The sequence below is a fragment of the Theobroma cacao genome, chromosome 6 (assembly GCF_053813885.1).
Source record: "Theobroma cacao isolate CCN51 chromosome 6, ASM5381388v1, whole genome shotgun sequence".
Lineage (NCBI taxonomy): Eukaryota > Viridiplantae > Streptophyta > Magnoliopsida > Malvales > Malvaceae > Theobroma > Theobroma cacao.
In genome coordinates this window covers 3,633,174-3,648,498 of record NC_142644.1, presented here as the reverse complement: position 1 = coordinate 3,648,498, position 15,325 = coordinate 3,633,174, and the positions used below count along the sequence as shown (strand labels likewise).

The 15,325-nt window shown below is 32.2% G+C and overlaps 1 pseudogene; it reads right to left on the bottom strand.

Moving 5' to 3' along the window:
- Window positions 1–15,325, bottom strand: part of LOC108662412 (lupeol synthase-like) — a 51,781-nt pseudogene that overhangs the window by 9,086 nt on the left and 27,370 nt on the right.

Genomic DNA, 15,325 nt, shown 5'->3' with positions numbered 1-15,325 from the left:
ACATCTTTGAGCTCAAAAATATTTTCCACTGTGTAGAGCCAGTAAAGAAAATCATCAGGGTGAAGCCTTCTTTCAAACTCAAGAGTGTCTACCTTGATTCCCAAATCTCTATTAGCAGCAATTCTTAGATGACATATAGGTACTTTTTCATCAAAAGATGATTCTTGATGGAAAGGATTAGTATTATCCTCTTCATCACTAGAGCTACTGTTGTTGATTTGAATAACATCACGTCTTGCAAGTTGGTCTTGTAATTCTTGAACTTGATGACTAATTCCTCTACCTTGATTTTGTGAACATCTTTTTGACAATTTTGGTGTCTTGGTGGCATGTTGTTGGCTCAAATAATGACAAAAATTATGGCAGTGATGACGTGGTGATGATGATGTGGTGATGTAGAACAAAATGATGACAAAACTATAAAACAATAAACAAACAAAATTACTCGAACAAGAAGAGTTGAAACTCAACAATGAACCTGAACAACACAATGAATAATGATTCTTTCGCTCTGATACCAAATTGATGTTGGGGCATTGTGAAGACATCGAGGCGTTGTGAAAACACCAATTGTAATGAGGTTAGAAACCCTACTAAGGTGAACATCAATCTTGGCAAGGTCAGAAAATCACACTAAGGTGAACATTGGCCAAAATCTCACTTTGTTTGGCCAAACTAACGATACTAAAATCTCTTACTCTTCTAAAAAGAGTCTAGAGAAAATAAGCACTCCTGATTATTAAAGAAAATATTCTTTATTAATTCTCAACTTCAATGTGTTTAACAATTAAGCCAAAAGAGTTTTATATAACTATCCCTAAGAAAAAGAGCCTTCTAACTTTCCTATATGGGATTATTACAATTCTTAAATAAAAATAAATAAGAAATAGCCTAACTTAAACTTTTTTAGAGTATAAGTCAAGTAAAAGCTAACTTAATCTAACCTAACCTAATGCGCAAGTAACCTAAATAATACACTCCTGTATCACATATTGTCCTAATAGAAATTGACATTCTTTCACATGAATCTATTTCTCTAAGCTTCTAAACCTTGTCCAGAGGACATTGAGTAAACTTTACTCTATGAAATTATTGGTATTACAATCTATTCCTTACTTGTAAAGATAGTATAACATTGACAGAATCATAAAATTGCTCTAGTTCCATCTTCTCACCAACCATTTCTAGTGGCATCATTGCAAAATATAGGCAACACTGTAAAAAAATAGACACGTAATTCGAGAATTAATCTTATTTTAAATATGTCTAAAATCACAATGTTGTGTCTGAACAAAATCAGTCACCTTCAAACTTTCTGCAATATAATCAGATACTTGCCATCCATGATCTCGATCAAAAAAAGTCCATGATTCTTTAGAAAAGTGTCTAAACATTCTTTTAAAGTCATCTGGAGGATTATCCCTAGCCTTGAATTTCAAGCAATATCAAACAATCAATTCCAAGTTTCATTTTGGTGAAATAAAACTTAAGAAACTATATAAATCTAGAACCTGTGAGTTCTTCAAGAAGCTATGTCCTTTTATTAGTATAGGTCCTATTTCATCAGATAACTTGCTCGCAAGCAAAGCTTGGAGAGTCAGACTAGCATCCCAGACTTGACTCCCAAAACTCTACAAGCGAAAGGCGAATACTTAGCTTCAACATTATAACTTTCTTTGTAAAAGCTTAGGTTAAACGTTTTTAATGTTTCACTACTATTGTGAGGGAGAAGTTACTTACCAACCTGCAGCTTTATTCTATCTTCTCCAACCCACACATAGTCAGCAATCCTAGCAAGATGCTTCTTAAAATAAACTCCATTTGGATCTTCAAACCGACAAACAAGCATACATAAGGGCTGCTCACAAATAAACATTTAGAATGCACCGACTGTTAAATAAGCACGCGTTATATATATTTCACAAACACTGTTATTCAAATTCTAACTTAATTGCATCACCTTTTTCGCACATCCAACGGTAATGTACTGACTGCTTTCATCTTCATAATGGATGTGATTCATTGTTACCTTGAGAGCTTTTTCTCTCAACTTATTAAAGGGCCAACAATTAAGGAGAGGGTCAGTAAATATGTAAAGACTATCCCAAAGCAATATTTGTAGCATGGTGTGGGGATAGTGCAGATCTTCCTGCAATAAAAGATTTTCCATTCACATTCCAAATGTTCAATTTTCCTTAATTAAGAGTATAAAACATTGTATGACACAACATTTAACAATACACATACCTTTGCACATAAATGGCGCTTTTTACGCCAATTGATTTCATTATAGGGTTCAATGTGGAGTTCTTCTCTTAACTGTAAAATGAGAGGTGTGATTGGACCCACAAATTTTCTTCCATATAAATATGACATAGGCATGTAAGTGAGGCGACAGTAACAGAACATCGTTGCTGCACAAATTAATTTGATAATGATTGTTAAAATGGAAGAAAATGATAAAACAATCAAGTATGGCTTGGAAAATTGATCAAATGCATCTGGCTCAAACATTTTGGTCCTAAATAAAAAAAATCTCTGCTTCATCCATTAGATTGTTTCCATACATTAGTTTGCATGGTTTCACACTTATTAGACTAAAACCCAAATTAAACCAAAATCCATATTCATTCACCAAAAAAAATTAAGAAAATTATACAAACTTGAATGAACAGGAAAATAAGAAGGCAAGAGCCAAAACTCCGGGGGTATTGGATGGCAACTTGACCATTCATAAACACTAAGTATCTATAACAATAAGAAATATAATCATTTGAATGTAGCTTTTTGTTATAGCCTAAACCCTAAAAATGGGGTGGAATGTTCCTTTAGTAATAAATTGATGCTAATTGTTGTAGGGATAGACATACTGAAAGCCATGTTTTCCTCCATTAGGGTATGGTCCCACAATCAAGAATCCATTTTTGGCTTCTCTCACAAGCATTATTGAGGCCGCCATCAGGTCCCTCTCCCAATAAATGCATACAAAGGTAGTTAAGAGCTGTGCAAAACATTGTGCTGTGACCCCTTATGTATAATCCCCAACCAACAACCTCGTTCTGCAACACATAGATAAGACAATTGTATCTTTTGAAACCAAAATTGCCTTCCCATGACGTCTAATACTACTTAAAATGGATGTAACTAAGGGGGCACCAAAATGAAAAAGCAATTGATATGTACCTGATGACAGTAAATGTATCGGAGAATTTCTTTGCGATGCTCTGCAGAGAATATAGTATGAAGATGTCCTGTAATACAGAGAGACATGACCTTTATTGCTCCAATGCAGAAAGAACATATATTAAAACTTGGAGGTTGAAATTTTTTAATACGAAATCCGTGCATATAATAGGCATCCATTGTCAAAAAATAAATAGTAAAGATTGTATAAAAACTCTCAAATGGTGGAAAATGAAATGAAGAATTAAGGGAATGAAGATAAGCAATCACCAAAGGAGGAAAATAGAACATGGGGCCAGCATTCTCAGCGGGCCAGTGGCCATCTTTTGTTTGTAGAGCTGAAAAGAAGTGAACACTTCTCCTCACTACTACCGTCGTAGCTTCAAATGTGATTTCCTCACCATCCTCAACCTTTGGTTGGGGAATCGTTTGCTTAAAGTTTTTCTCTCTTAAAAATTGCATTCATCAAAGTTAATTGATGAAAAAATTTACTTGTGAGCAACATTTATTTTAATTTCGTTAATTTACATATTAATTGATGAGTTCGTGGCTTTTCCGTTTGCATTTTGGACTAAATTTTATTACCCCTATTGAGAGGGGAGGGTTAAACTCGTTGTGTAACTAAAATGGATTGAAACTAGAATGAACTTTGTCGTAACCATACTCCAAAGTCTTTTATAAAAGAAAAGAAAAATAAAAAGCAGCATAAGCTAAGCGTCACTTTAATTAATGGCCCCTAAAAGAAGAAAAAAAGTAGCTTTCAAATGTCGTCTAGGACCCATGCAAGTCCTTATTCAAATGAGAAAAAATTGCATATCGAGCGATTGTTTTGTAGTGCTACTGAAGTCTGAAAAGAGAAAAATAGTTTTCCCACACAAATGTTTCCTATTTTCCTCACGTTTTTAAAGAAAAAATAAAGTTATTAAAGATTTTCCTTGACCATTTCCTTCAATTTCCACCATTGTCGTCGTCCTCCAATGGAGATGGCTAATTTAGTGCTCCAACAGCCAATCTAGCTTTGGGAAGCTTTGATCTAACATTGTAGCGGCCAGATCAATGCTCCATTACACCGACCACGTCTCATGGCCAATGAGTTGGAAAGAAAAGAAGGAAAAGAGAAGTAAAAAAGAAAATGAAAATTGAAAAAAAAAAGAGATTATATCATAGTTTTAATTACATTACAAGAAAAACACCTTTTACTGGTGGAACTGATTCCATTCGTAATGTCATCGGTAATTACCGAGTACTACTGATGGAACAAGATTATGAGAAATATCGACGGATTGCCAACTAAATACTGACGAAATATTCCAACAGAATGAATTCCATTGCTAATATAATGGTGTGCATGAATAGTAACATGGTGAAAAATTTAGCGACAGAACAATTCCGTTGGTAATATGTTACTAGCGGAATTTACCAATCACCTAGCTGACAAGCTGTGTGGTTAGTAACTTGGTTAAGTGTTGGGAACATTACCGATAGATATGCTGACAAAATTTCCATCGTATTAATTTTTAGAACACCGACGAAATCATCTGTCGGTAATACATATTTAAAATCTGCATAGGGGAATTTTCCCCTATTTACCTTATTTTAATTACCAATGGAATCATCCATCAGTGATTCCATTGGTAATTTTAATAAAATCCCTACTCAAGATTCTTCTTTTCATTTCTTCTTTTACACTTTTCTCCATTCTACTCTCTCTTTCCACTCTCTAGTTTATCTTCTCTCCCTTCAACTCTCCTTTCGCCCCACCTAAATGCCTCCACCAATCCACCAGTGACCAACCCATGCCGATGTTGCTAGACCCAAAGCGTCACCCCATCATTCTTTTTCGACTAGCCAACCACCGTTGAGCCGCCCCTACTGCTGCCCCTACCTCAGTTAGGAAAATCTTCTCCTTCTTTGGGTACTTACAGTCACCCATTAATTTGTGGTTTTGTGGTTTTTATTAATTGAATATTTAAGGATTTTGTTGTTTGAATATTTGTGACTTTGCTTGTTGTGGATTTAGGGTTTCATTTGCCAATTTCTACCATAGTATTGTTTGATTCAATTGGATTATTTGGTTTGTAATGAAATGAAAAACAAATGTGTTTATTTGTTATTTGAGGTTTTGTAATGGTTGTATGGCTTGATAATTTGTTTTTGTTGGCATTTTGGAATTGATTTGTTACAGTTTAGGTGTTTACTATACAATTGCTGGCAAAGAAAATATATTAGGGTATAATTAGGGTTTAGATGAAAAATGTTGGTTTAGGCTTTAGTTGTTTACTAATAATTAGGGTATAATTGAATATATTGATTAATTAAGCAAACTTTGATAATTAAGTAAAATGGAAATATATTTTAGTAATCAAATGGAATTAGGCAAATTAATTATTATGTAAAGCCTGGCCTTATAAAATACTTGTCATGACATACATGTGATGGATAGCATGTTTGCATGCTAGGAGAGTTTCGAAAAATTTACCAAAGTCGGTATTGTACCTAGAGGTACAACAAAGTTGATTTAAGCCTCGAACTAGATCAAATAGAGATTTTAGGGTGAAATTGAAAATTTTACAATTTAGGAATGATTTAAAATGGTGATTTGGAGTTCGAGGATCAATTTGGAGTTAAACCGAAAATTTTACTATCTAGGGGCAAAATGATAATTTTGCCACTCGAGGACAAAATGGAAAATTTTTTTTGAAAGATTTTGATCACATTTGACTTATTGGAGTATGATTTGAGGTTAAGAAGTGAAAATTTGTAATCCCGATATTTTTCGAAACATAGGGGTAAAATAGTCATTTTGCCACCCCAGGGGAAAAATTATAATTTTACACCACCCGACACTTGTCCAGCACATGGACTTTATCCAATATTATCATGGATAATTGAAGGAATTTAAGTGGGGGAGAAAGAAAGCTTAATAGTTAAGAAATTACAAATGGACCAATAATATGGTGACGTGTCAAGTTTATATCCATTATTTATTTTGCTTTAAAATAAGCATAAAATTAGCCTATTTTCTTTCATATGGCTGGCCAAACCAAGACCAAAGAAGAAAAAAAAAAGAAAAGGAAGAGAACAAACCCTAGGTGAAAAAATTCAAGGGAAAAGTGTGAAATTTTAAGGAAACAAGTGAAAAAAAAAGGTAAAATTTTTCAATTAAGCTTGAGATCTTTCTTTTCCATGCATTTCTCCTTATTTTTCATGGTTAAATTTCATGTTTTCATGGTGAATTCATGGCTAGCCAAATGGGTATGGAGAGAGAATGATGTTGGATTGATTTGATTTCAAGTTATGTTAGTATTTTTAGTTAGTTTACCATGTCTAGAAGCAAAACAACAAGAAAAGAATCCATTTTTCCCATGAATCTTCATTGGCTGAATCTTCCTTGATGTGTGTGGGTGATGGATTGTTATTATTTCAAGAGAAATGGCTTAGAAAATGATGAATAATGGTGAGAAAATTAAGTAGGAAAAATCACGGTGTTAATGCACCATTATTGACGAAAAATTTTAAGAAACAAAGTGAAGATGGTTTTGCCAAATTTTAGGTTATTTGACTTGTGTTTGGTGAATTAAGGTATTGGAAAAGAAATGGAGCAATTTAGAGCTAAATTGGACACATTGGCCAATTAATCGGGTAATAAGACGAATTAGGCCAATACCAAAGATTAGATGGTTACCTGTGCATTTTGCATTCCATATCATACATTAGTAGTCTAAATTAGTTTAATTTTGATTTAGTACCAAAGTAGTAAGTTTCTCGATTTTGTAGTATGTCAAGGTAGTGAGTCCTCTAATAAAGGTAACGAAATTGCATCCGAGGACCAGTAGTCAGAGTACTTCAAAAATTCACACTTTAGACATTGTGAGTAACCTTACTATTGTCTTAATAATCTAAAGTGATTTTTATCTAATTTTATGATTTTATGGAAAATGGGTTTAAATGGTAAATCTTTATGTTTATAAACAAAATGTGTTTAAATAAAAAGATTTTATAAATTGTCTTAAAATTGAATGATGATTTTGAAAATAAAGTAATTGGAGACCCCTAATGTGTTGTAAATTTATGATTTGAATTGATGGCTTATGTTAATGTGTTGGCATGACTGGCTGGGTTGTGTTTTTGGTGAACTGTATGAATTGTTATGTTTTACATTTACAGGCTGGGTAGTATAATATTAGTCACGTCATACTATCAAAATTTTATTGTCTAGTGGGTATTGCTTGTTGCAGTGGGCTGGGTTCTGTGGACTAGCCTATTAGAGAGGCACGGAATCTTGACATATTTTACCTTAGTTGGAAAGGCGAGTAGGGTAACTCCCGAGGTATAACTTTTAGAGTTCACTTCACGTCAAACTACCACATGAGGGCGAACTCAACCAAAGCCAAGGAACGACTATATTTTCTAAATAAAAACATGATTTATGAGTATATAACTTTTTAATAGCCTTGGCGGACTCGGTTTGGGATAGCCCTCGGTCAAGGTATCCCTGATAACTGAGTATGAGAATAATTTTTAGCATGAGCCAAGTTTTAAGAAATTCATAAGCCACGTTAATTACTCGATTTATATAAATTAATTTTATTTGGTTGAAACAAACTGAAAGGTGATGAATTTTAGTATGTTAAATTGTTTTATCTGTCTCCATTTACTCGACTTTAGATGGTTTAGATGGTATCTGTTTACTCACTGAGATTTTATAATCTCACCACCCTCATTTTCAATCATTTTAGGCTCAGTATAAGCTGTAGATAGCTAATATCGTCAAAGGCTACAGTTGGCTTTACTTCCTCAAAAACTGTAAGTTTGCAGCCTTCATTCATTTTTGTCATTTGGGGGTCCACTTGTTACCGTAAATTAAATTAATTACTCTGGATTACTGTATTACAGTATATATGAATTTATTTTGCTTTTACGCTACAAAAATTATTTACGCAGTGTTCTAAAAATATTGTTTTATGAGAAAATTAAATATTTTATTCTATATCTTTATTATATTCAAATAGTTATAATTTCATTTTTAAATGAAAGTCTTAGACGTTTAAATTTATTTTTGATTACGAATTATGTGTTTTACACTCGCATACTACATTTTTAGCTGGTTTCGAAACTTTTGAGGAAAAATGACGAAAACGCCCATGTGAGGTCAAAATTATTTTTCCACGGTTTTGAAGGGAAAAAAGCTTAAAATTCTTTAAAAACAAGGTTTGGCGATGATTACTCACAGGGGAGACTAGAAAAATGGTACTAAAGCCTTGCAGGATTCCGGTTAGCATTCCAGGTCACAAATGTCTACTGGGACGTCGCGGCGGTTGTCACGGGCTCGAGGGGAGTACCGGGTCGTGACATATTAAGCAATGAACTACATAAGTAATATTATTTAACGTAAAAAATATTTAAATTAATGACTAATTAAAAGTGTTAATAACGTAGTTAAATGATTAAGTTAATTAAGTAATGTAATGTATTAATTATAAGTATTAGTCATTAATCAAATAATTAAATAAGTTAATTGAAGATAATTAAAAATTATTTAAATTAATTAAGGTTTTTACAGAAATAACTTAATAATGTAACTAACGAAATCAATAAAATTTTTTAGTAACTAAGCAATTAACAAAATTAGTAATATTATTGAATTTTGAAAATATTTAAATTAATGACTTAAGGTGTTAATAACGAAGTTAAATGATTAAGTTAATTAAGTAATATAATGTATTAATTATAAGATTACTCATTAGTCAAATAATTTAATTAGTTAATTGAAGATAATTAAAAATTATTTAAATTAATTAAGGTTTTGACATAAATAATTAAATAATTAAACTAACGAAATGAATAAAATTTTTTAGTAATTAAGCAATTAACAAAATTAGTAATATTATTTAATTTTTAAAATATTTAAATTAATTAATTTGTTGATGGATTGTAATGTGTTATAACTATTTAAGAAAATAATTATATTAATTAATTATATAAAATTTACTTTAGGGTAATTATTTAAAGACCTAGGGAATTAATTAGTTTAGGGTAAAATTTACTTGAGGGTAATTATATTCGTAATTAAGCAAATAATTACGAATAGTATTTTGTTGGATTTTGTGTTCGATTGATGTTTGTGTTAACATCTAATAATGAACAACATCATATGTTCGTTATAATTTTGTTTTTCTCATAATGGAACGAGATCAAAGTTGGATGTATTCCCAAGTGGATTTAAGTGGATTTTTTTCTAAAGAATTTGTCAATGGCGTAGATGAATTTAGTTTATTTGCATTCAATCAACCAATATAGGTGACTAAGAATAAGATCATATGTCTTTACTCTCAGTGTATGAATAGCAAGTTCTTAGGTGCTGATAAAGTTCAAGAACACTTATTTTGTAAAAGGTTCACTAGTGCGTACTCAATATGGGATGCACATGGCGAATCGTTCCATGTCGACAAATCATTGAGATTTTTTTTGGGGAGCAAAATGAAGTAGTTAATGAAGTGATAGTAGAAAATCCATATGTTGTAATCGTTATGGATGCTTTATGATCGAAGTTTCACTTCAATGATAAAACCTAAGAAAAACAGGTCTTTCTTGAAGATCTGAATCTTAACACTGCATCATTCTTCTGATTGTTAAATGATATCGATGCTCCTTTATGGGTTGGATGCGAGAAACACACAAAATTGTTTGCTATGTCCTAGTTAATGAAAGTGTAGTCAAAGTTTAACATGAGTCAAGCATGCTTTAATTGTCTGAAGCATCTATTGAAGGAGATGTTGCCATCAGATGAAACATTACTGGAAAACTTCTATAGAATGAAGACACAGCTAAAAGAACTTGGGCTCGGCTATCCAAAAATTCATGCATGTAAGAAAAATTGCGTGTTGTTTTATAATGAATATTTCTAGTTGTTTTAGTGTCCATGATGTGGTCATCCTCAATATAAACCGGATAAATCAAGGGGAGGAAAGGATAAAAAAGTTCCTTATAAGATTTTGCAATAATTTCCACTAACACTGAGATTGTAGAGGCTATATATGTCAAGCAAAACTACAGAACACATGACATGGCATGCCACATATTAATCTACTAATGGAGTGCTTAGGTATCCTGTTGATGGGGAGGCTTGACAACACTTTACTCGGACCCACCAGCCATTTATCTATTAGCCTCACAGCGTCAAACTCGATTTATGTTCAGATGGTTTCAGTCCATTTGAGCTAACACCGTATTCTATTTGACCAGTAATGCTCATTATCTATAACTTCCCTTCATGGATAGAGTCGTCAAGCCAGCCAACGTTTGATCCAAAGGCATGGACCGAGGCCATTGGAGAGTCGATGAGTACTTGGATTCACATATGCGAATTTGGCACCCAATTCCCTACTTCGAGACTTTTAGCTGCAACCGCGATGTCTGAGTCTGCTTATGGCTCTAACGATGCACCACATCCTATGTCGACTCTTACACTTGAGCTTAAGAGATATCGACAATTGCTAAGTGATGTGAAGAACTTGATGATGGGTTTCACTAACATTAAGGGTTTGTTGATCAATGTATTTGGACCAAGGAGATCACAACCTTAGCTAAACGAGTCCGAGCCTTGACAACCTCCACCACAGCAATAGCCACCCCACCCCTTCATTGAGATTTGTCGATAGAATATGTGGATTATTATTAGATATTTACATTAGAATTTTTTTATTAATAACATTTTCTATTAGATTGTCATATTTTTTATTTGTTTGGCATTTTCTATATGCATATTTTCTATTAGATTTTTATTAATAACAGCATCAAATAATAATTTTTTTATAAACAGGACAAATTTAATTCCCAAAAAAAAAACCTGCACTTTCTGTTTTATCGATAGAATTACCGACGAAGTTCATCGATTAGTGATGGATTTCATCAGTTACTAATAGAATTTTCGATGGAGTTCATACGCAATACTTACAGATTATCGATGGAATTGAAAATTGCCAATGGATACGGCTTGCAACTTCAAAGTTGGTTTCGTCAATAATCCGTCAGCAATTTCTTTCGTAATTACCCACAAAATTCTTGATGGATCATGTTTCGTCATTAATTATCGATGGATTTCAATGAATACTGACAAAACCAACTCTTTGCTGACAGAACGACAGATGAAAATTTTGATTGGCACTTTAATGACAAAAAATTTTGTTACCGATGGATTTTGCATTACTGATTTCTTTTCCAATCGACTACCTATTGAATATTTTATTGGTGAAGCATGATACTGACAGAATATTATGTATTACCAATGAAATTTTTCATCAATAATGCCCTCTAGTTTTGTAGTGTTATAAATTTTTAATATTTTAAATTAAAATTCATAAATTATAATGAAGGATATTTTAATTAAGGGGCGATTTTGTTTTTAGTCTAAAAGATAGAGTATTTTCAAAAATAACCTTCTTTTTAATTTTAACTGTTTTTGCCAAGATAAAAGATTTTTGTACAAAATTACCCTTAATGAACCTCTTCATATTCAAGTGCTCTCAAATTTTTTCTCTCGCCATTCATTTGTTTTAGTCCCAATTCTATTGTGCTCTCCATTTTTCTCTCTCGTCATCCAACTTTCTCTAATTTTACCGCTATCACTATCTCTTGTTATCTTGTCATATGATCAAAGAGCATGACATGTAAGATAACATGTTCTTGGATTTATTGGTTTACATTCACAAAACCCTCTATTTGTTTATGTCTCGCCATCTCATTGTTGATCTACAGACCAAAAAGAACGGCATAGTGAGTAACAATGGGTTCTTGAGTTTATAGGTGTTAAGTTTTTCAATGATCCAAGTCTAGTATAACATGCCTTAGAGTGCAACAAAGTTATTCATGCCTTGGCATGTAACATCAATAGGAAGAAAAAAGCTTTGGCGTGTAATATATAGTGCTAAAGCTTTGACCTTAGCATGTAACATCTGGTGTTGAAGCTTTCCCTTGGCATATAACATTTGATGTTGAATCTTTTTATGATTATAGGAAATAAAACAAATAAAATAACCTAAAAACTAATTATCCAAATTTGAGATTTTGGATAGTATCTTTTAGTCCAAATCCATTTCATCCTAGCCATTTTCACCTAACAGTAATGTTGACATTAAATAATTTTTCAATATATCTTCTTTTTCATGTTAAATTTCTTTTTGATTTTAAACTTTATCTCTATCGTGAAGGTGTTTAACTCAAGAGTTTACATCCTATTGAAATACAAAGATAGAGACCAAATTACATTTAAAATTTATTGTTGTTACGCTTCAAATTAAAACAAATGTTGTTACAATTGAAAAAAAATTGTTACATGTTTTAACTCAAAGAGTTTATGTTGTAGTAAAATACAAAGAAGTTACATGTTAAAAAATTGTTATTGTTACACATCATGTTCAAAAACAATTAAGCAACACCAAAACTTCAACACTAGATGTTACACATCAAGGCTAAAGCTTCATCATCAGATGTTACATGCCAATATCAAAGCTTCAACATCAGATGTCACCACTAAATGTTACATGCCAACATCAAAGCTTCAGCAACGGATGTTATACGCCAAGGGTAAAGCTTCAACACCAGATGTTACATGCCAATGTCAAAGCTTTAACACTAGATGTTACATGCCATGGTCAAAGCTTCAATCAAAGCTTCAACACCATATATTACACACCAGAGCTTCCTTCTTTCTATTGATGTTATATGCCAAGGCATAAATCACTTTGTTACACACTAAGGCATGTTCTATCGGACTTGAATCACTAAAAAACTTAACACCAATAAACACAAGAACCCATTATTACTCACCATGCCATGCCTTTTGGTCTGTAGATCAACAATGAGATGGTGAGAGATAGATAGAAAAAGGTTTTTATGAATACAAACCACTAGACCCAAAAACATGTTGTTACCTTCCATGTCATGCTCTTTGATACATAGATTGACGACAAGATGACAAGAAATAGACAGAGAGATAGTGATGGTGGTAAAATAGAGAAAGTGAAATGCCCCATACTTTGATATGGTGATAAATAAAGTTGGTCGAATGTGAATTGAGACATAATAAGGAACTTTAGGAACCAAAGAGACAAGACAAAATTTTTAGAATAAAATAATATTTTATTAATAAAATAATATTAAAATATTAATATTTAGTCGGATGTCGAAATCAGTCATGAAGAAGGATCACATGGTTGATCCAAGTGGGGGAGAAGATGTCAAGCTTGACTCTGTAAAATATTTTTCATGACATACATGTGATGGATAACATGTTTGCATGCTAGGAGAGTCCCGAAAAATTTACAAAATTCGGTATTACACCTAGAGGTACAATAAAGTTGATTTAAGCCTCGAACTAGATCAAATAGAGATTTTAGGGTGAAATTGAAAATTTTAAAGTCCCAGAATGGTTTAATATGGTGATTTGGAGTTCGAGGATCAATTTTGAGTCAAATCAAAATTTTCACTGTCCAGGGGCAAAATGGTCATTTGCCACCTAAAGACACAATGGAAATTTTTAGAAAAGAATTTTTTTTGGCCCCATTTGACTTATTGGAGTATAATTTGAGGGTTTGGCAGTGAAAAAGTTTAATTCTGATGATTTCTAGAGTGTAGGGATAAAATCGTAATTTTACCACCTACGGACAAAATTTGAGATTTTGAGAGAATTTAGATCAAATTTGACAAATTGGAGAATGGTATGAGTATAAGGGATGAAAAATATGTCTATGGGCAATTTTTCAGTTTTTGGGGCAAAAATGTAATTTTTTACTTTTACGTGGGTAAAAGTGTAAATTTAAAAAAATTACTCCACCAAGACTTTGGATACGTCTGAGAATTTTATCTAAGCTCTGGATATGTGGGACAAGTGTATGGTGAAAATTTGGAAATAAATGGATGGCTAGAATTTAAGGAATTAATAAAACAAAAAAAATGAATAAAATAATATTATATTATTTTAGCCTTTAAAAATGTCAAAATTTCCAGAATTCTCATCTTCTTCAAGCCATCCAAACCAGGAGAGAAAAGGGGGGAAAAGAAATAAGAACCGTAGCTAAAATATTTGGGGAAAATCAAGAGAAATCAAGAAATCAAGCATTAAAAAGGTAAATTTCATTAATTTTCCTTGTGATTTTCACTACCCATGCATTTTTTTCTCATTTCCATGCAAAATTAGAAAGCGGGTATGGACACCCATGCTGGCCATACCTCCATGGATGAGTTTTGAGCTTGAGTTTTGGTTGATTTTAATTGAATTAAGTGATTTTAGTTAGGTTATATTGAAATATAGCAAAAATAAGCTAGAGAAATAATTTTCTCCCATTGAAACCCATTATGCCAAATTTTCTAGGGGAATATTGGCTGCTGATCTTGATTTTTATTTGAGGAATTATGATGAATAATGATGAATTATGAGCCTAGAAAAATAATGGGAATTTTCAGAGCAAAAATATGAATTTTTACCCACTAGGAGTATTTTCGTAATTTGCTATCGAGACTGATAATTTGCACCACACTAGGGGACATTAAGTCAATTTGGGTGCAATTGAGGTATAGAAACTGAAAAAAAAATTAATTTAGAATTTAAACGAACGCGTATATCGATTTATCGGGTAAAAGACAGAAATAGGCTAACACCGCGTTTAGGCAAAATTTAGACATTTTTGCATATCATATCATGCATATACATCAAGCCTAAAATAGCTTATGACTGTTAGACACAATTTAATTGGAATATGTGTCATGGATTATGGCTAGGTGGTGAGCCATTGGATATGGATAAAGGACTGTACCCGCGGACTGAAAATAGGAGTATTTCTACTCCTGATACTATGAGTAACCTTATCCTCATTTTAATTATCTAAAGTATGATTTTAATCGATTTTGATGGAATTTTATGAAAATGAGTTTAAATGGTTAATTTTTTATTTTACAAATAAAAATATGTTTAAATAAAATGATTTTATAAATTGTCTTGAAACGAAATAACGATTTTGAAAAATAGAGTAATTGAAGACCACTGGTATGTTGTAGATTTATGATTTGAATAAATGGCTTATGATAATATTTGCATGAATGGCTGAATTGGTATTGATGTTGAAATATATGAAATGTGTATTTA